Source organism: Arachis stenosperma, chromosome 3 (assembly GCF_014773155.1).
Source record: "Arachis stenosperma cultivar V10309 chromosome 3, arast.V10309.gnm1.PFL2, whole genome shotgun sequence".
Lineage (NCBI taxonomy): Eukaryota > Viridiplantae > Streptophyta > Magnoliopsida > Fabales > Fabaceae > Arachis > Arachis stenosperma.
Window position 1 is genome coordinate 54,798,155 of NC_080379.1, and position 21,329 is coordinate 54,819,483.

Below are 21,329 nucleotides of genomic sequence, written 5' to 3' on the forward strand. Positions count from 1 at the left end.
TCACATAAAGGAATCTCTATACTGTGACATAGAGGATTCCTCTTCTTTTTCATATGAGCAGGAGCAAGGATAAGAGCATTCTTGTTGAAGCTGATCCGGAACCTGAAAGGACTCTGAAGAGGAAGCTAAGAGAAGCTAAAACACAACACTCTGAAGAGGACTTTACTAAAATTTTTGAAAAAGAAGTAGAGATGGCCGAACCCAATAACAATGGTGGAGGTGCAAGGAAGATGCTTGGTGACTTTACTGCACCAAATTCCAGCTTCCATGGAAGAAGCATCTCAATCCCTGCCATTGGAGCAAACAATTTTCAGCTAAAGCCTCAATTAGTCTCTCCGATGCAACAGAATTGCAAGTTTCATGATTTCCATCAGAAGATCCTTTTCAGTTCTTAACTGATTTTTTGCAGATCTGTGATACTGTTAAGACCAATGGAGTTGATCCCGAGGTCTATAAGCTTATGCTTTTCCCTTTTGCTGTAAGAGACAGAGCTAGAACATGGTTGGACTCTCAACCTAAAGATAGCCTGAACTCTTGGGATAAGCTGGTCATGGCTTTCTTAGCCAAGTTCTTTCCTCCTTAAAAGCTGAGCAAGCTTAGAGTGGATGTTCAAACCTTCAGACAGAAAGAAGGTGAATCCATCTATGAAGCTTGGAAAAGATACAAGCAATTGACCAAAAATTGTCCTTCTGACATGCTTTCAGAATGGACCATCCTGGATATATTCTATGATGGTCTATCTAAATTGTCTAAGATGTCGTTGGACCATTCTACAGGTTGATCTATTCACCTGAAGAAAACGCCTGTAGAAGCTCAAGAACTCATTGACATGGTTGCAAATAACCAGTTCATGTACACTTCTGAAAGGAATCCTGTGAGTAATGGGACGCCTCAGAGGAAGTGATAAACCCCAATTTTGTGGTTTATCTTGTGCTTATTTTGGGGGATTTTATCAACTTTTCTCACATGTATTCAATGAAATAGCATGGTTTTGCAACTCTTCCTTGATTTGTGCTTAAATGTGAAAACATGCTTTTTAGGCCCTAAAATAGCTAAATTCAATTCACTTTAATTCCATTCGATGCCTTGATACATTTGTTGAGTGATTTCAGGTTCATAAGGCAAGTATTGGATGGAAGAAGTGAGGAGAAAAGCATGCAAAGTGGGAGAACTCATGAAGAAATAAAGGAACCATAAAGCTGTCAAGCCTGACCTCTTTGCACTCAAACGACCATAACTCGAGCTATAAAGGTCCAAATGAGGCGGTTCTAGTTGCGTTTGAAAGCTAACATCTAGGGCTTTAAAATGATATAGAATTTGCCATAATTTCCTCACTTATAGGGGCGCGTGCGCGCCATATACGCATGCGCTGATGGAGCAGCGTGGGTCCATTTTGGGCAACTCGTTGGGGGCGATTTCTAGCTCATTTTGGGCTCAATCCAACTCATTTCTGATGCTATTGAATCCAAGGATTGATGGGAGAATGAACCAAGTAGTCATAGTTTAGTTTTCATCATGTTTTAGGGTAGAATTCTAGAGAGAGAAGCTCTCTCTTCTCTCTAGAATTTAGGATAGAAATTAGGGTAGTTTAGGTTTAATCTCTCTCAATTTTATCTTTCAATTCTTGTTTTGATCTCAATTCTCTTGATATTTTAGTGATCTATTGTCTTGATCTTCTTAGTTTCACTTGTTAATTCCCCATTTTGCTCTCTTTTTTGTTGATGAACACTATTGTTGGATTTGGATTTCTTTTAATGAAATTTCATGTTTTAAGTTTCTTTTATGTTTATCTTCATTGTTATTGTTGATCTCTTGCTTGTGTTAGTCATGGATTTTGTTAATTCTTGAAATTCATGATGTTTACTTATATTGCACTCTAGGTATTTGATAGAATGTTTTCTCTAGTTTTTGAGTAGTTTCCTTTACTCTTGGCCTAGGCTAAGGGAATTGAGTGACTTTGAGTCATTGGGTCTTAATGAATTGGTGATTTGAGAACCCTTGGTGATTAATTTGATGTCCATTGACACTAGCCTACTACTAGGTTAATTAGTAGTGAGGTTAGACCTTATGGGTTGATGTTGATCAAGCCATTTGACATACTTCAAGCCTAGGAGTAGATATTATGTACTTAAGGCTTTTGGAAGTAGACTTAATGAGGTTGGTTCCTCATAATTGTCAATATTTGGTTTGTAGACAAGGATGGTGATCTCAATTACCTATGTCTAGCCAAGAGTACTTTTCCCTTATTTTATTAGTTAATTGTTCATTTACTTTCTGTCATTTATTTTTTTGTCCATTGAAAAGCAAACCCCATGTTCCTCATAGCCAATAATTGAGCATTTCATTACAATTCATTGTGAGACGACCCGAAGTCTAATTACTCCGGTTAATTTTTATTTGGGGTTTGTTACTTGTAACAAAACCAAATTTAATTTGATTTGAGGATTGACTATTGGTTTGGACTATACTAACAACGGAATTATTTTGTGGAATTCCGAACCGGTATAAATCCTTGTATCAAATTAATGGCGTCGTTGCCGGGGAGTTGCAATGGTGTTATGTTATTGGCTATTGTGAATATGTTTGTCTTTTGCTTGTTTGTTAGTTTTTGTTAGGCTTAGGACTTTGTTTCTCATTTTTGTTAGTTTTTGTTTCTCTTTGCTATTATGAATTCTCATCACTTTGGCTATGAGTTTGGCTCAAATTATGTTGTAGGAAATAGGATAAATTGTTTGTAGCTTAGCATCATGTAGGTTAGTTTCTAGAGAGAGAAGCTCCCTCTTCTCTCTAGAATTAGGTTAATACCTCTTAGATCTAGGTTCAATTTCATGTTTTCCTCTTAATTCTTCTATGAATTCTTGCTTCTACTACTCTATTCTTCTTAGTTCTCTTGTCAATTTTACATTTATGTCTCTTTTATATTTATGAACAATCATGTTGGATCTTGTTTACTTTTAATGCAATTTAATGTTTGTTGTTCTTTTATTGTTAATTTGAGTGGTGAATTTACTTTTCTTGAAATTTGTAGTTGTTAGATTTATTATTCTTGTATTTTTACCATGCTTTTCATTTGTACCCACCAAGTGTTTGACAAAATGCTTGGTTGGGCTTTAGAGTAGATTTTGAGCATTCTTGGCTTGGAAAGAGTAATTAGGCAATCTTGAGTCATAAAAAAAAAGCCAACTCATGTTGGTGATCTAGAGTTGTTAGCTAATATTGTTTCCATTAACACTAATCTTTGCTAATTTAATTAGTAAGTTGATTAGGACTTTTGGATTGAGATTAGCTAGTCTTATTAGACTTTCTCTCATGGAAGATAATATGATACCTTCTTCCAATGTTGGAGATGACGTAATGAGATAAATTCTTATTTATATTTGTGACATGACTAATTAGTCTTGTTTGACATTCTCCCTATGTGAAGATGACATGATACCTTCTTCCGTTTGTTGGAGTTGACTAAATAAGATGAATTAATCAATGCATGACTAGGATAGAAAGCCTATGATCTCAACCCTTGCCATGAATGTCTCTCTTTATTACTTGCTTTCTTTAATTGCTTACTTGATTTACTTTTCTTGCCCATTTAATTTCTTGCCCCCAACATCAAATCAAAACCCCCTTGTCCCCTCATAGCCAATAATCATACACTTCATTGCAATTCCTTGTGAGACGACCCGGAGTCCAAATACTCCAGTTAATTCTTATTGGGGTTTGTACTTGTGACAACCCAAATTTTTTATATGAGAATTGTTTGATGGTTTAGAGCTATGCTTACAACGAAGTAGTTCTTATTTCTATAAGAAGGAAATCGACCATCGAGCAAATCTCGTTCATCAGAAAGGGAGTTCTTGAAATTGATGCTCTGAATGCCATATTGGCTCAGAACAAAATATTGACTCAACAAGTCAATTTGATTTCTCAGAGTTTGAATGGATTGCAAAATACATCCAACAGTACTAAAGAAGCATCTTTTGAAGAAGAAACTTATGATCTTGAGAACCCTGCAATGGCAGAGGTGAATTACATGGGTGAAGCCTATGGAAACACCTATAATCCCTCATGGAGAAATCATCCAAATTTCTCATGGAAGGATCAACAAAATCCTCAACAAGGCTTTAATAATGGTGGAAGAAACAGGTTTAGCAATAGCAAGCCTTTTCCATCATCCCCTCAGCAATAGACAGAGAATTCTGAGCAGAGCCCCTCTAGCTTAGCAAACATAGTCTCTGATCTATCTAAAGCTACTCTAAGTTTTATGAATGAAACAAGGTCTTCCATTAGAAATTTGAAGGCACAAGTGGGCCAGCTGAGTAAAAGAGTCACTGAAACTCCTCCTAGTACTCTCCCAAGCAATACAGAAGAGAATCCAAAAAGATAATGCAAGGTCATAACCTTACATAGTGTGGCCGAATGCACAGAGGAGGAGGAGGACGTGAATCCAAGTGAGGAAGACCTCATGGGATATCCTCTGGACAAAATGGAGTTCCTATTTGAGGAACCTAAGGAATTTGAGGCTCATCTAGAGACCATAGAGATTCCATTGAACCTACTTCTGCCATTCATGAGCTTTGATGAGTATTCCTCCTCTGAAGAGGATGAAGATATTACTGAAGAGCAAGTTGCTAAGTACCTTGGAGCAATCATGAAGCTGAATGCTAAGTTATTTGGTAATGAGACTTGGGTGGATGAACCCCCCTTGCTCACCAATGAATTGAATAACTTGGTTAGGCAGACATTATCTCAAAAGAAAGAGGATCCTGGTAAATTCTTAATTCCCTGTACCATAGGTACCATGACCTTTGAGAAGACTCTGTGTGACCTGGGGTCAGGCATAAACTTAGTGCCACTCTTTGTAATGGAGAAACTGGGAATCTTTGAGGTACAAATTGCTAAATTCTCATTAGAGATGGCAGACAAATCCATGAAAAAGGCTTATGGACAGGTAGAAGACGTGCTAGTAAAGGTCAAAGGCCTTTACATCTGGTGCACGAAATCGTGATCACTACAACTTCGCACAACTAACCAGCAAGTGCACTGGGTCGTCCAAGTAATACCTTACGCGAGTAAGGGTCGATCCCACGGAGATTGTTGGTATGAAGCAAGCTATGGTCACCTTGTAGATCTTAGTCAGGCAGACTCAAATGGGTATAGTGATATACGAATAAAGCATAAAGATAAAGATAGAGGTACTTATGTAATTCATTGGTAGGAACTTCAGATAAGCGTATGAAGATGCATTCCCTTCCGTCTCTCTGCTTTCCTACTGTCTTCATCCAATCCTTCTTACTCCTTTCCATGGCAAGCTTATGCAAGGGTTTCACCGTTGTCAGTGGCTACCTCCCATCCTCTCAGTGAAAATGTTCCTATGCTCTGTCAAGCATATGGCTAATCAGCTGTCGGTTCTCGGTCAGGCCGGAATAGAATCCAGTGATTCTTTTGCGTCTGTCACTAACGCCCCGCCTGCTAAGAGTTTGAAGCACGTCACAGTCATTCAATCATTGAATCCTACTCAGAATACCACAGACAAGGTTAGACCTTCCGGATTCTCTTGAATGCCGCCATCAGTTCTCGCCTATACCACGAAGATTCCGGTTAAAGAATCCAAGAGATAAACACTAGAGCCTTGGTTGCTTGTAGAACAGAAGTGGTTGTCAGTCACCTTGTTCATAGGTGAGAATGATGATGAGTGTCACGGATCATCACATTCATCAAGTTGAAGAACAAGTGATATCTTGGACAAAGAACAAGCGGAATTGAATAGAAGAACAATAGTAATTGCATTAATACTTGAGGTACAGCAGAGCTCCACACCTTAATCTATGGTGTGTAGAAACTCCACCGTTGAAAATACATAAGAACAAAAGTGATCATTGGTTTCGGCCCCAGAGAGGGAACCAGAAGAACCAAGATCTGATCTAAGAACTAGATGTCCAAAGATAAAAATACAATAGCAAAAGGTCCTACTTATAGAAAACTAGTAGCCTAGGGTTTACAGAGATGAGTAAATGACATAAAAATCCACTTCCGGGCCCACTTGGTGTGTGTTTGGGCTGAGCAATGAAGCATTTTTCGTGTAGAGACTCTTCTTGGAGTTAAACGCCAGCTTTTATGCCAGTTTGGGCGTTTAACTCCCATTTAGGTGCCAGTTCCGGCGTTTAACGCTGTTATTTCTGAGGGTGACTTTGAACGCCGGTTTGGGCCATCAAATCTTGGGCAAAGTATGGACTATCATATATTGCTGGAAAGCCCAGGATGTCTAATTTCCAACGCCGTTGAGAGCGCGCCAATTGGGCTTCTGTAGCTCCAGAAAATCCACTTCGAGTGCAGGGAGGTCAGAATCCAACAGCATCTGCAGTCCTTTTCAGTCTCTGAATCAGATTTTTGCTCAAGTCCCTCAATTTCAGCCAGAAAATACCTGAAATCACAGAAAAACACACAAACTCATAGTAAAGTCCAGAAAAGTGAATTTTAACTAAAAACTAATAAAAATATACTAAGAACTCAACTAAAACTACTAAAAACATACTAAAAACAATGCCAAAAAGGGTACAAATTATCCGCTCATCACAACACCAAACTTAAATTGTTGCTTGTCCCCAAGCAACTGAAAATCAAATAAGATAAAAAGAAGAGGATATACTATAGACTCCAAATTATCAATGAAACTTAGCTCCAAATTAGATGAGCGGGACTAGTAGCTTTTTGCCTCCGAACAGTTTTGGCATCTCACTTTATCCTTTGAAATTCAGAATGATTGGCTTCTTTAGGAACTCAGAATCCAGATAGTGTTATTGATTCTCCTAGTTAAGTATGATTATTCTTGAACACAACTACTTATTGAGTCTTGGCCGTGGCCCAAAGCACTCTGTCTTTCAGTATTACCACCGGATACATACATGCCACAGACACATAATTGGGTGAACCTTTTCAGATTGTGACTCAGGTTTGCTAAAGTCCCCAATTAGAGGTGTCCAGGATTCTTAAGCACACTCTTTTTGCCTTGGATCACAACTTTTATTTCTTTCTTTTTTTTCTTTCTTTTTCTCTTTCCTTCTCTTTTTTTTTCGCCTCTTTTTTTTTTGTTGTATTCACTGCTTTTTCTTGCTTCAAGAATCATTTTTATGATTTTTCAGATCCTCAGTAACATGTCTCCTTTTTCATCATTCTTTCAAGAGCCAATAATTTTAACATTCATGAACAACAAATTCAAAAGACATATGCACTGTTTAAGCATACATTCAGAAAACAAAAAGTATTGCCACCACATCAAACCAATTAAGCTAGTTTTAAAGATGAATTCGAAATCCTGTACTTCTTGTTCTTTTGTGATTAAAAACAGTTTTCATTTAAGAAAGGTGATGGATTCATAGGACATTCATAACTTTAAGGCATAGACACTAAGATACTAATGATCATAAGACACAAACATGGACAAACATAAGCATAAAAATTCGAAAAACAGAAGAATAAAGAACAAGGAGATTAAAGAACGGGTCCACCTTAGTGATGGCGGCTTGTTCTTCCTCTTGAAGGTCTTATGGAGTGCTTGAGCTTCTCAATGTCTCTTCCTTGTCTTTGTTGCTCCTTTCTCATGATTCTTTGATCTTCTCTAATTTCATGGAGGAGGATGGAATGTTCTTGGTGCTCCACCCTTAGTTGTCCCATGTTGGAACTCAGTTCTCCTAGGGAGGTGTTCAGTTGCTCCCAATAGTTTTGTGGAGGAAAGTGCATCCCTTGAGGCATCTCAGGGATCTCATGATGAGTGGGGTCTCTTGTGTGCTCCATCCTCTTCTTAGTAATGGGCTTGTCCTCATCAATAGGGGTGTCTCCCTCTATGTCAACTCCAACTGAATAACAGAGGTGACAAATGAGATGAGGGAAGGCTAACCTTGCCAAGGTAGAGGACTTGTCCGCCACCTTATAGAGTTCTTGGGCTATAACCTCATGAACTTCCACTTCTTCTCCAATCATGATGCTATGAATCATGATGGCCCAGTCTAGAGTAACTTCGGACCGGTTGCTAGTGGGAATGATTGAGCGTTGGATAAACTCCAACCATCCTCTAGCCACGGGTTTGAGGTCATGCCTTTTCAATTGAACCGGCTTCCCTCTTGAATCTCTCTTCCATTGGGCGCCCTCTTCACATATGACTGTGAGGACTTGGTCCAACCTTTGATTAAAGTTGACCCTTCTAGTGTAAGGATGTTCATCTCCTTGCATCATAGGCAAGTTGAATGCCAACCTTACACTTTCCGGACTAAAATCCAAGTATTTCCCCCGAACCATAGTAAGATAATTCTTTGGATCCGGGTTCACACTTTGATCATGGTTCTTGGTGATCCATGCATTGGCATAGAACTCTTGAACCATTAAGATTCCGACTTGTTGAATGGGGTTGGTAAGAACTTCCCAACCTCTTCTTCGGATCTCATGTCGGATCTCCGGATATTCACCCTTTTTGAGTGAAAAAGGGACCTCGGGGATCACCTTCTTCAAGGCTACAACTTCATAGAAGTGGTCTTGATGCACCCTTGAGATGAATCTCTCCATCTCCCATGACTCGGAGGTAGAAGCTTTTGCCTTCCCTTTCCTCTTTCTAGAGGTTTCTCCGGCCTTGGATGCCATAAATGGTTATGGAAAAACGAAAAAGCAACGCTTTTACCACACCAAACTTGAAAGGTTTGCTCGTCCTCGAGCAAAAGAAGAAAGAAGAGAGTAGAAGAAGAAGAAATGAAGAAGAAGGGAATGGCTTTGTGTTCGGCCAAAGAGGGGGAGAAGTGGTGTTTAGGTTGTGTGAAAATGAAGGGGTGAAGAAGTGTTTATATAGGGGAGGGGGGTTTATGGTTCGGCCATTTATGGGTGGGTTTGGGAGGGGAAGTGGTTTGAATTTGAAGGGTGAGGTAGGTGGGGTTTTATGAAGGATGGATGTGAGTGGTGAAGAGAAGATGGGATTTGATAGGTGAAGGGTTTTTGGGGAAGAGGTATTGAGGTGATTGGTGAATGGGTGAAGAAGAGAGAGGGAGTGGTGGGGTTGGTGGGGATCCTGTGGGGTCCACAGATCCTGTGGTGTCAAGGAAAAGTCATCCCTGCACCAAATGGCATTCAAAATCACGTTTTGAGCCATTTCTGGCGTTAAACGCCGGGCTGGTGCCCATTCTTGGCGTTTAACGCCAGGTTCTTGCCCTTTTCTGGCGTTTAACGCCAGTCTGGTGCCCCTTTCTGGCGTTAAACGCCCAGAATGGTGCCAGACTGGGCGTTAAACGCCCACCTGCTAGCCTTACTGGCGTTTAAACGCCAGTAAGTTCTTCCTCCAGGGTGTGCTGTTTTTCTTCCTGTTTTTCATTCTGTTTTTGCTTTTTCAATTGATTTTGTGACTTCTCATTATCATCAACCTACAAAAAACATAAAATAACAAAAGAAAATAGTCAAAATATAACATTGGGTTGCCTCCCAACAAGCGCTTCTTTAATGTCAGTAGCTTGACAGATGGCTCTCATGGAGCCTCACATTTTCTCAGAGCAATGTTGAAACCTCCCAACACCAAACTTAGAGTTTGAATGTGGGGGTTCAACACCAAACTTAGAGTTTGGTTGTGGCCTCCCAACACCAAACTTAGAGTTTGACTGTGGGGGCTCTGTTTGACTCTGATTTGAGAGAAGCTCTTCATGCTTCCTCTCCATGGTGACAGAGGGATATCCTTGAGCCTTAAACACAAAGGATTCTTCATTCACTTGAATGATCAGTTTGCCTCTATCAACATCAATCACAGCCTTTGCTGTGGCTAGGAAGGGTCTGCCAAGGATGATGGTTTCATCCATGCACTTCCCAGTCTCTTGGACTATGAAATCAGCAGGGATGTAATGGTCTTCAATCTTCACCAAAACATCCTCTACAAGTCCATGAGCTTGTTTTCTTGAGTTGTCTGCCATCTTTAATGAGATTCTTGCAGCTTGTACCTCAAAGATCCCTAGCTTCTCCATTACAGAGAGAGGCATGAGGTTTACACTTGACCCTAAGTCACACAGAGCCTTCTTGAAGGTCATGGTGCTTATGGTACAAGGTATTGAAAACTTCCCAGGATCTTGTCTCTTTTGGGGTAATTTCTGCCTAGACAAGTCATCCAGTTCTTTGGTGAGCAAAGGAGGTTCATTCTCCCAAGTCTCATTTCCAAATAACTTGTCATTTAGCTTCATGATTGCTCCAAGGTATTTAGCAACTTGCTCTTCAGTGACATACTCATCCTCTTCAGAGGAAGAATATTCATCAGAGCTCATGAAAGGCAGAAGTAAGTCCAATGGAATCTCTATGGTCTCATTTTGAGCCTCAGATTCCCATGGTTCCTCATTGGGGAACTCAGTGGAGGTCAGTGCACGCCCATTGAGGTCTTCCTCAGTGGCGTTCACTTCCTCTCCTTCCTCTCCAAATTCGGCCATGTTGATGGCCTTGCACTCTCCTTTTGGATTTTCTTCTGTCTTGCTTGGGAGAGTACTAGGAGGGAGTTCAGTAACTTTCTTGCTCAGCTGTCCCACTTGTGCCTCCAAATTCTTAATGGAGGACCGTGTTTCAGTCATGAAACTTTGAGTGGTTTTGATTAGATCAGAGACCATGGTTGCTAAGTCAGAGGGGTTCTGCTTAGAATTCTCTGTCTGTTGCTGAGAAGATGATGGAAAAGGCTTGCCATTGCTAAACCTGTTTCTTCCACCATTATTGTTGTTGAAACCTTATTGAGGTCTCTCTTGATTCTTCCATGAGGAATTTGGGTGATTTCTCCATGAAGAATTATAGGTGTTTCCGTAGGGTTCTCCTAGGTAATTCACCTCTTCCATTGAAGGGTTCTCAGGATCATAGGCTTCTTCTTCAGATGAAGCATCCTTAGTACTGCTTGGTGCATTTTGCATTCCAGACAGACTTTGAGAAATCAAATTGACTTGTTGAGTCAATATCTTGTTCTGAGCCAAAATGGCATTCAGAGTATCAATCTCAAGAACTCCTTTCTTCTGATTTGTCCCATTGTTCACAGGATTCCTTTCAGAAGTGTACATGAATTGGTTATTTGCAACCATTTCAATTAGCTCTTGAGCTTCTATAGGCATCTTCTTCAGATGAAGAGATCCTCCAGCTGAGCTATCTAAAGACATCTTGGATAGTTCAGAGAGACCATCATAGAAAATACCTATGATGCTCCATTCAGAAAGCATGTCAGAAGGACATTTTCTTATTAATTGTTTGTATCTTTCCCAAGCTTCATAGAGGGATTCTCCATCCTTCTGTCTGAAGGTTTGGACTTCCACTCTAAGCTTACTCAATTTTTGAGGTGGAAAGAACTTTGCCAAGAAGGCATTGACTAGCTTTTCCCATGAGTCCAGACTTTCTTTAGGTTGTGAGTCCAACCATGTCCTAGCTCTGTCTCTTACAGCAAAAGGGAATAGCATAAGTCTGTAGACCTCAGGGTCAACCCCATTAGTCTTGACAGTGTCACAGATTTGCAAGAATTCAGCTAAGAACTGATGAGGATCTTCCAATGGAAGTCCATGAAACTTGCAATTCTGTTGCATTAGAGAAACTAATTGAGGCTTAAGCTCAAAGTTGTTTGCTCCAATGGCAGGGATAGAGATGCTTCTCCCATAAAAGTCGGGAGTAGGTGCAGTAAAGTCACCCAGCACCTTCCTTGCATTGTTGGCATTGTTGTTGTTTTCGGCTGCCATGTTTTCTTCTTTGAAGATTTCTGTTAGGTCCTCTGTAGAGAGTTGTGCCTTAGCTTCTCTTAGCTTTCGCTTCAAGGTCCTTTCAGGTTCAGGGTCAGCTTCAACAAGAATGCCTTTGTCTCTGCTCCTGCTCATATGAAAGAGAAGAAAACAAGAAAATGTGGAATCCTCTATGTCACAGTATAGAGATTCCTTGAGGTGTCAGAGGAAAAGAAAAGTAGAAGACAGAAGTAGAAAATTCGAACTTATCAAAGAAGATGGAGTTCGAATTTTACATTAAGGAATAGTGTTTGTCCATAAATAGAAGGATGTGAGAAGAAGGGAAGTAATTTTCGAAAATTAAGTAAAAGATTTTGAAAATATTTTTGAAAAACACTACTTGATTTTCGAAAATGAAAGTGGAAAAGAAATCAAGTGATTTTTGAAAAAGAATTTGAAATTAGAAATCAAAAAGATTTGATTGAAAACTATTTTGAAAAAGATGAGGTTAAGAAGATATGATTTGAAAAACATTTTAAAAAAGATTTGATTTTGAAAATTAAAAACTTGGCTAACAAGAAAAGATATGATTCAAACATTAAACCTTTCTCAACAGAAAAGGCAATAAACTTGAGATGTTCAATCAAATCATTAATTGTTAGTAAGTATCTTTGAAAAAGGAAAGAAATTGATTTTAAAAACATTTGATTGAAAATATTTGATTTGAAAAAGATTTGATTTTGAAAAACTTTGAAAACTTGAAAAAAAAATTGATTTGAAAACAAAATCTTCCCCCTTGTGCCATCCTGGCGTTAAACGCCCAGAATGGTGTACATTCTGGCGTTTAACGCCCAAAACTATACCCTTTTGGGCGTTAAACGCCCAACCAGGTACCCTGGCTGGCGTTTAAACGCCAGTCTGTCCTTCTTCACTGGGCGTTTTGAACGCCCAGCTTTTTCTGTGCAATTCCTCTGCTGTATGTTCTGAATCTTCAATTCTCTGTATTATTGACTTGAGAAGACACAAATTAAAAATATTTTTGGATTTTTAATAAAAAGGAATAATCAAAATGCACTAAAATCAAATAACAATGCATGCAAGACACCAAACTTAGCAGTTTGTATACTGCTGACACTAACAAAATGAGAATGCATATGAGACATACAAAACACTCAAGTCAAGAGAATTTAAAGATTAGAGTAAGAAATCGTCAAGAATTACTTGAAGATCCTTAAGACACATGAATGAATGCATGCAATTGACACCAAACTTAAGATGAGACACTAGACTCAAACAAGAAACATAAAATATTTTTGGTTTTTATGATTTTGTAATTTTTTTGTGCTTTTTTCGAAAATTATATGGAAAAGAAAATAAGGGTATCAAAATTCTTAATGAGAATTCCAGGAATCATGCAATGTTAGTCTAAAGCTTTAGTCTAAAGGAATTAGACATGGCTAGCCAAGCTTCAGCAAGACATTGCATTCAAGAGCTAAATTGATGAAAATCAATCAGCTTTGGTGATGATAAGAACATCACCTTGAAACACTAGAATTCATTCTTAAGAACTCTGAAGAAAAATACCTAATCTAAGCAACAAGATGAACCGTCAGTTGTCCATACTCGAACAATCCCCGACAACGGCGCCAAAAACTTGGTGCGCGAAATCGTGATCACTACAACTTCGCACAACTAACCAGCAAGTGCACTGGGTCGTCCAAGTAATACCTTACGCGAGTAAGGGTCGATCCCACGGAGATTGTTGGTATGAAGCAAGCTATGGTCACCTTGTAGATCTTAGTCAGGCAGACTCAAATGGGTATAGTGATATACGAATAAAGCATAAAGATAAAGATAGAGGTACTTATGTAATTCATTGGTAGGAACTTCAGATAAGCGTATGAAGATGCCTTCCCTTCCGTCTCTCTGCTTTCCTACTGTCTTCATCCAATCCTTCTTACTCCTTTCCATGGCAAGCTTATGCAAGGGTTTCACCGTTGTCAGTGGCTACCTCCCATCCTCTCAGTTAAAATGTTCCTATGCTCTGTCACAGCATATGGCTAATCAGCTGTCGGTTCTCGGTCAGGCCGGAATAGAATCCAGTGATTCTTTTGCGTCTGTCACTAACGCCCCACCTGCTAGGAGTTTGAAGCACGTCACAGTCATTCAATCATTGAATCCTACTCATAATACCACAGACAAGGTTAGACCTTCCGGATTCTCTTGAATGCCGCCATCAGTTCTCGCCTATACCACGAAGATTCCGGTTAAAGAATCCAAGAGATAAACACTAGAGCCTTGGTTGCTTGTAGAACAGAAGTGGTTGTCAGTCACCTTGTTCATAGGTGAGAATGATTATGAGTGTCACGGATCATCACATTCATCAAGTTGAAGAACAAGTGATATCTTAGACAAAGAACAAGCGGAATTGAATAGAAGAACAATAGTAATTGCATTAATACTCGAGGTACAGCAGAGCTCCACACCTTAATCTATGGTGTGTAGAAACTCCACCGTTGAAAATACATAAGAACAAAAGGTATCATTGGTTTCGGCCCCAGAGAGGGAACCAGAAGAACCAAGATCTGATCTAAGAACTAGATGTCCAAAGATAAAAATACAATAGCAAAAGGTCCTACTTATAGAAAACTAGTAGCCTAGGGTTTACAGAGATGAGTAAATGACATAAAAATCCACTTCCGGGCCCACTTGGTGTGTGTTTGGGCTGAGCAATGAAGCATTTTTCGTGTAGAGACTCTTCTTGGAGTTAAACGCCAGCTTTTATGCCAGTTTGGGCGTTTAACTCCCATTTAGGTGCCAGTTCCGGCGTTTAACGCTGGAATTTCTGAGGGTGACTTTGAACGCCGGTTTGGGCCATCAAATCTTGGGAAAAGTATGGACTATCATATATTGCTGGAAAGCCCAGGATGTCTACTTTCCAACACCGTTGAGAGCGCGCCAATTGGGTATCTTTAGCTCCAGAAAATCCACTTCGAGTGCAGGGAGGTCAGAATCCAACAGCATCTGCAGTCCTTTTCAGTCTCTGAATCAGATTTTTGCTCAGGTCCCTCAATTTCAGCCAGAAAATACCTGAAATCACAGAAAAACACACAAACTCATAGTAAAGTCCAGAAAAGTGAATTTTAACTAAAAACTAATAAAAATATACTAAGAACTCAACTAAAACTACTAAAAACATACTAAAAACAATGCCAAAAAGGGTACAAATTATCCGCTCATCAACATCCTTGCTGATTTCATAATCCTAGACACTGGGAAGGATGAGGATGAATCCATCATCCTTGGAAGACCCTTCCTAGCCACAGAAAAAGCTGTGATTGATATGGACAAAGGAGAGTTGATCCTTCAATTGAATGAGGACTACCTTGTGTTTAAAACTCAAGGATCTCCCTCTGTAACCATGGAGAGGAAGCAAGAAAAGCTTCTCTCAATACAGAGTCAAACAAAGTCCCCACAATAAAACTCTAAGTTTGGTGTTGGGAGGCCACAACCAAACTCTAAGTTTGGTGTTGAACCCCCACATTCAAACTTTAAGTTTGGTGTTGGGAGGTCCCAACAATGCTCTGAACATCTGTGAGGCTCCATGAGAGCCCACTGTCAAGATATTGACATTAAAGAAGCGCTTATTGGGAGGCAACCCAATTTTATTTATCTATGTTATTTTCTATTTTTTTAGGTTAATAATCATGTGGAGTCACAAAAACAAATACAAAAAGTTCAAGAAAAATAAAAAATAGCATTAAAAATAATACACCCTGGAGGAAAGGGTAGCAGAATGGGCGTTTAACGCCCAGTTTGGCACCATTCTGGGTGTTAAACGCCAGAAACAGGTTGCAGCATGGCATTTAACACCAAGAAAGGAATAAAAGGTGGCATTTAACGCTAGAAACAAGCAGCAATCTGGCGTTAAACACCAGGATTGCACAGTAAGGGCATTTTGCATGCCTAAAAGGAGCAGGGATGAAATCCTTTACCCCTCAGGATCTGTGGATCCCAAAAACCCAAAAACCCTAAACCCAAAAACCCACCCACCTCACTTTAAAAATTCAAACACTTTTCCCTCCCAAACCCAACCCTTCCCTCACCCCTATATAAACCCCTCACTACTCCTTCATATTCACACAACACAAACACCTTTCCCCCCTCTTGGCCGAACCACCTATCACCCTCCATCTCCTCTATTTTCTTCTTCTTCCCCTTCCTTCTTTCTTCTTTTGCTCGAGGACGAGCAAACCTTTTAAGTTTGGTTTGGTAAAAGCATTGCTTTTTGTTTTTTCATAACCATTTATGGCACCTAAGGCCGGAGAAACCTCTAGAAAGAGGAAAGGAAAGACAAAAGCTTCCACCTCTGAGTCTTGGGAGATGGAGAGATTCATCTCAAAGGTCCATCAAGACCATGCAGTTGTGGCCAAGAAAAAGGTGATCCCTGAGGTCCCTTTCATGCTCAAAAAGAATGAGTATCTGGAGATCCTACATGAAATTCGAAGAAGAGGTTGGGAAGTTCTCACCAACCTCATTCAACAAGTCAGAATCTTAATGGTTTAAGAGTTTTATGCTAATGCATGGATCACTAGGAACCATGATCAAAGTATGAACCCGAATCCAAAGAATTGGCTTACAATGGTTCGGAGAAAATACTTAGATTTCAGTCCAGAAAATGTAAGGTTGGCGTTCCACTTGCCAATGATGCAAGAAAACGTACGCCCCTATACTAGAAGGGTCAATTTTGATCAAAGGTTGGACCAAGTCCTCGTGGACATATGTGTGGAAGGAGCTCAATGGAAAAGAGACTCAAGAGGCAATCCGGTTCAATTGAGAAGACTGGACCTTAAGCATGTGGCTAGAGGATGGTTGGAGTTCATCCAACGCTTCATCATTCCTACTAGCAACCGATCTGAAGTGATTGTGGATCTGGCCATCATGATCCATAGCATCATGATTGGGGAGGAAGTGAAACTTCATGAGATCATACCTCTAGAACTCTACAAGGTGGCTGACAAGTTGATGAGCGGATATTTTATACGCTTTTTGGGGGTAATTTCATGTAGATTTTAGCATGTTTTAATTAGTTTTTAGTTAAATATTATTAGTTTTTAGGCAAAAATCATATTTCTGGACTTTACTATGAGTTTGTGTATTTTTCTGTGATTTCAGGTATTTTCTGGCTGAAATTGAGGGAGCTGAGCAAAAATCTGAGTCAGGCTGAAGAAGGACTGCTGATGTTGTTGGATCCTGACCTCCCTGCACTCGAAATGAATTTTTTGGAGCTACAGAAGTCTAATTGCCGCGCTCTCAACGGCGTTGGAAAGTAGACATCTAGGGCTTTCCGCAATATAATAGTCCATACTTCGCGCGAAGATATGACGTACTTGGCGTTGAACGCCAAGTACATGCTGCTGTCTGGAGTTAAACGCCAGAAACACGTCATGATCCGGAGTTGAACGCCCAAAACGTTATAACTTGGAGTTCAACTCCAAGAAAAGCCTCAGTTCGGGATAGCTTTAGTCTCAGCCCCAGCACACACCAAGTGGGCCCCAGAAGTGATTTCTGCACCAATTATCTTAGTTTACTCATATTCTGTAAACCTAGGTCACTAGTTTACTATTTAAACAACTTTTAGAGAATTATTTTGGACCTCATGACATTTTCAGATCTGAATTACATACTTTTTGACGGCATGAGTCTCTAAACTCCATTGTTGGGGTGAGGAGCTCTGCAGCGTCTCGATTAATACAATTCCTTTATTTTCCATTCAAACGCTTGTTCTTATCTAAGATGTTCATTCGGCTTATTATGGAGAAGGTGATGATCCGTGACCACTCATCACCTTCCTCAATCCATGAACGTGTGCCTGACAACCACCTCCGTTCTACATCAGATTGAATGAGTATTTCTTAGATTCATTACTCAGAATCTTCGTGTATAAGCCGGATGATGGCGGCATTCAGAATGGAAAGTCTAAACCTTGTCTGTGGTATTCTGAATAGGATTCTGGGATTGAATGACGAGCTTCAAACTCCTGAAGGCTGGGCGTTAGTGACAGACGCAAAATCAATGGATTCTATTCCAACCTGATTGAGAACCGACAGATGATTACCGTGCTGTGACAGAGCATAGGAACTTTTCACTGAGAGATGGGAAGTAGCCATTGACAACGGTGACACCCTACATAGAGCTTGCCATGGAAGGGACCTTGCGTGTGGGAAAAGGATTTCAAGAAAAAGTAGAAATTCAAAGGAAAAAGCATCTCCAAAACTCCAACATATTTCTCATTACTGCACAACAAGTAACGCTTTTAGTCTCTTTTATTTTTCCAATCTAATAATTCCAACTAATAATTTTAATTAATATCCTGACTAAGAATAATAAGATAAACATAGCTTGCTTCAAACCAAATCTCCGTGGGATCGACCCTTACTCACGTAAGGTATTACTTGGACGACCCAGTGCACTTGCTGGTTAGTTGTGCGGATCACAAATTCGTGCACCAAGTTTTTGGCGCCATTGCCGGGGATTATTCGAGTTTGAACAACTAAAGGTTTATTTTATTTCTTAGATTAGGAATAATTTATTTTTATTGTTATAGAGTCATTAATCTGATAGGATAATTTCTTTTCAAAAATTTCTTTTCAAATTTATTATTTTTCTTAATTAATTGCTAATTTTCGTGAGTTTAGTGTCTTGTTCTAAGTTTGGTGTCAATTGCATATTTTATATTTTTTCTTTAAATTTTCGACTTGTGTTCTTTGGTTCTTTCATTGATCTTCAAGTTGTTCTTGTTTCTTTTTCTTGTTTGATCTCAAGTTTTTCTTGTTTTTGTCTTTTCTTGTTTTTCTTGTGCTTTTTCAAACATTAACTTTCAAAAATTTATATTTTTATCCATAAATATGATATTTTTAAAATCAACATTGAAGTTACTGCCCAATTGGCTGGAGTATTGGTAGTTGTTCTTGATAATTGGTATCTTCTTTGGAATCTTTTTCAAAAATAATTTTTCTTTGATTGAATCTTGTGCCAAACTCTAAGTTTGGTGTTTTCTTGTTGATCTTCTTTAATTTTCGAAAATTTGTCTTGGTTTTCTAAAATTTTAAGTTTGGTGTTCTTTCTTTTGTTCTTGTGTTCTTGTGAATCTTCAAGGTGTTCTTGAGTCTTTCTTGTGTTTTGATCTTAAAATTTTAAGTTTGGTGTTCCTTGGTGTTTTCCCTCCAAAATTTTCGAAATAAGGAGCATTGGATCTAAAAATTTTAAGTCTTGTGCCTTTTGCATATTTTTCTCTTTCATCATAAAATTCAAATTCAAAAAAATTTTTCTAACTAATTTTGAACTACATTTTTCGAAAATTTTATATAAAAATTCAGATTCAATTTCAAAATATTTCCAATTTCTTTTATTTATTTCGTTTTTTATTTTATTTTAAAAAAAATAAAAAAATAAAAAATATATCAATATATATCATCTCTTTTATTCCAGCATGGAATTAAGTGGGAAGAACATCCAGAGGACTCTGGGTCATATGCTAACCCCACTACTGCTTCATATGGGAGTAGTATCTGTATACCCTCCATTGGAGTTAGTAGCTTTGAGTTGAATCCTCAGCTCATTATCATGGTGCAACAAAACTGCCAGTATTCCGGTCTTCCACAGGAAGAACCTACAGAGTTTCTGGCACAATTTTTACAAATTGCTAACACAGTACATGATAAGGAAGTAGATCAGGATGTCTACAGATTATTACTGTTTCTGTTTGCTGTAAAGATCAAGCTAAGAGATGGTTAAATAACCAGCCTAAGAACAGCATAAAAACTGGAAACAACTGTCAGAAAAATTCCTGAATCACTATTTCCCTCCAAACGGATGACACAGCTAAGGCTAAGCATCCAAGGCTTCAAACAAGGAGATATGAATCCCTTTATGATGCCTGGAGAGATACAGAGAGATGCTAAGAAAATGTCCCTCTGAAATGTTTTCAGAGTGGGTGCAATTAGACATCTTCTACTATGGGCTTACAGAAAAAGCTCAGATTTCTCTAGACCACTCAGCTGGTAGATCTATACATATGAGAAAAACAATTGAAGAAGCTCAAGAGCTTATTGATACAGTTGCCAGAAATCATCATCTGTACCTAAGCATGAATCTTCCATGAAGAAGAAGCTAAAACAGTAACTGCTGAACTCAGTCCTGTAGATCAGGCTAATGAATTCAATCAGCAATTAGACTTTCTAACTCAGCAGCTAGCCGAATTCAAGGAAATACTACAGGAAACAAGAATGGCTAACAGGAACATGGAAGTACAGTGAAAGCAAACAGAAAAGCAACTGTCAAAATAAATAGCAGAAGAATGCCAAGCAGTTCAATTAAGAAGTAGGAAAACATTAAATACACCACTTCAAAGCAGCAGGAAGCCAAGAAATGAACAAATGGCTACTCAAAATCCATCTGAGGACAATCAGAGCCCAGAGAGGAATAAAGCTGGCGCTGAACGCCCAGCTCATGCTCATTCCTGGCGTTCAACGCCAGAAACAAGCATGAATTCGGCGTTGAACGCCCAAAGGGAGCATAGTTCTGGCGTTCAGACGCCAGTAACAAATAAGGAGGTGGCGTCTAATGCCACTCCAGCTTCCACCCCTGGCATTCAAATGCCAGTGGGGGATCAGTCACATACAAGTGCTGATAACAACCCTTCTAAAAAGGCCTCCCAACCCACTTCTGTAGGTTAAAACTGCAACTAAGGTTGAGGAATACAAGGCCAAAATGCCTTATCCTCAAAAACTCCGCCAAGCGGAACACGATAAGCAATTTGCCCGCTTTGCAGACTATCTCAGGACTCTTGAAATAAAGATCCCATTTGCAGAAGCCTTGAGCAAATACCCTCTTTATGCTAAGTTCATGAAAGAGATCTTAAGTCATAAGAGGATTGGAGGGAGACTGAAAAAGTTTACCTCACTGAAGAATGCATGCAGTCATTCTGAAAAGCTTACCTGAGAAGCTTAAAGATCCTGGGAGCTTTATGATACCATGCACATTTGAGGGTACTTGTACCAAGCAAGCTTTATGTGATCTTGGGGCAAGTATCAACCTAATACCTGCATCTACTATCAGAAAGCTTGGTTTAACTGAAGAAATCAAACAACCAGGATATGTCTTCAACTTGCTGATGGCTCCATTAAATACCCATCAGGCGTGATTGAGGACATGATTGTTAAGGTTGGCCATTTGCCTTTCCCACTGACTTTGTGGTGCTGGAAATGGAGGAGCACAAGAGTGCAACTCTCATTCTAGGAAGACCTTTCCTAGCAACTGGCCGAACCCTCATTGACGTCCAAAAGGGGAGTAACCTTGAGAGTCAATGAGGAGGAGTTCAAGTTGAATGTTGTAAAAGCCAGCAACATCCAGACACCCAAATGACTGCATGAGTGTTGATATATTGACTCTCTGTAAGAGAGGTCCATATGGCTGAGAGTCTCGAATTAGAGCTAGAGGACATCTTTAAAGATGTTCATGATCTAGAAGAATCAGAGAGAATAGTAGAACCTCTGAAAATCCCTCAGGAAGAGAAAACCTCCTAAACCCGAGCTCAAACCATTACCACCTTCCCTAAAATATGCTTCCTGGAGAAGTAAT

The 21,329-nt window shown here is 39.4% G+C and overlaps 2 non-coding genes across 2 annotated transcripts; one reads left to right on the top strand and one right to left on the bottom strand.

The window, feature by feature from the left end:
- Window positions 1–592: 592 nt before the first annotated feature.
- Window positions 593–700, bottom strand: LOC130971107 (small nucleolar RNA R71). Its single transcript, XR_009082338.1, has one exon. It is a non-coding gene; the product is annotated as a small nucleolar RNA R71 (small nucleolar RNA).
- Window positions 701–11,195: 10,495 nt separating this feature from the next.
- Window positions 11,196–11,303, top strand: LOC130970935 (small nucleolar RNA R71). Its single transcript, XR_009082178.1, has one exon. It is a non-coding gene; the product is annotated as a small nucleolar RNA R71 (small nucleolar RNA).
- Window positions 11,304–21,329: the final 10,026 nt, after the last annotated feature.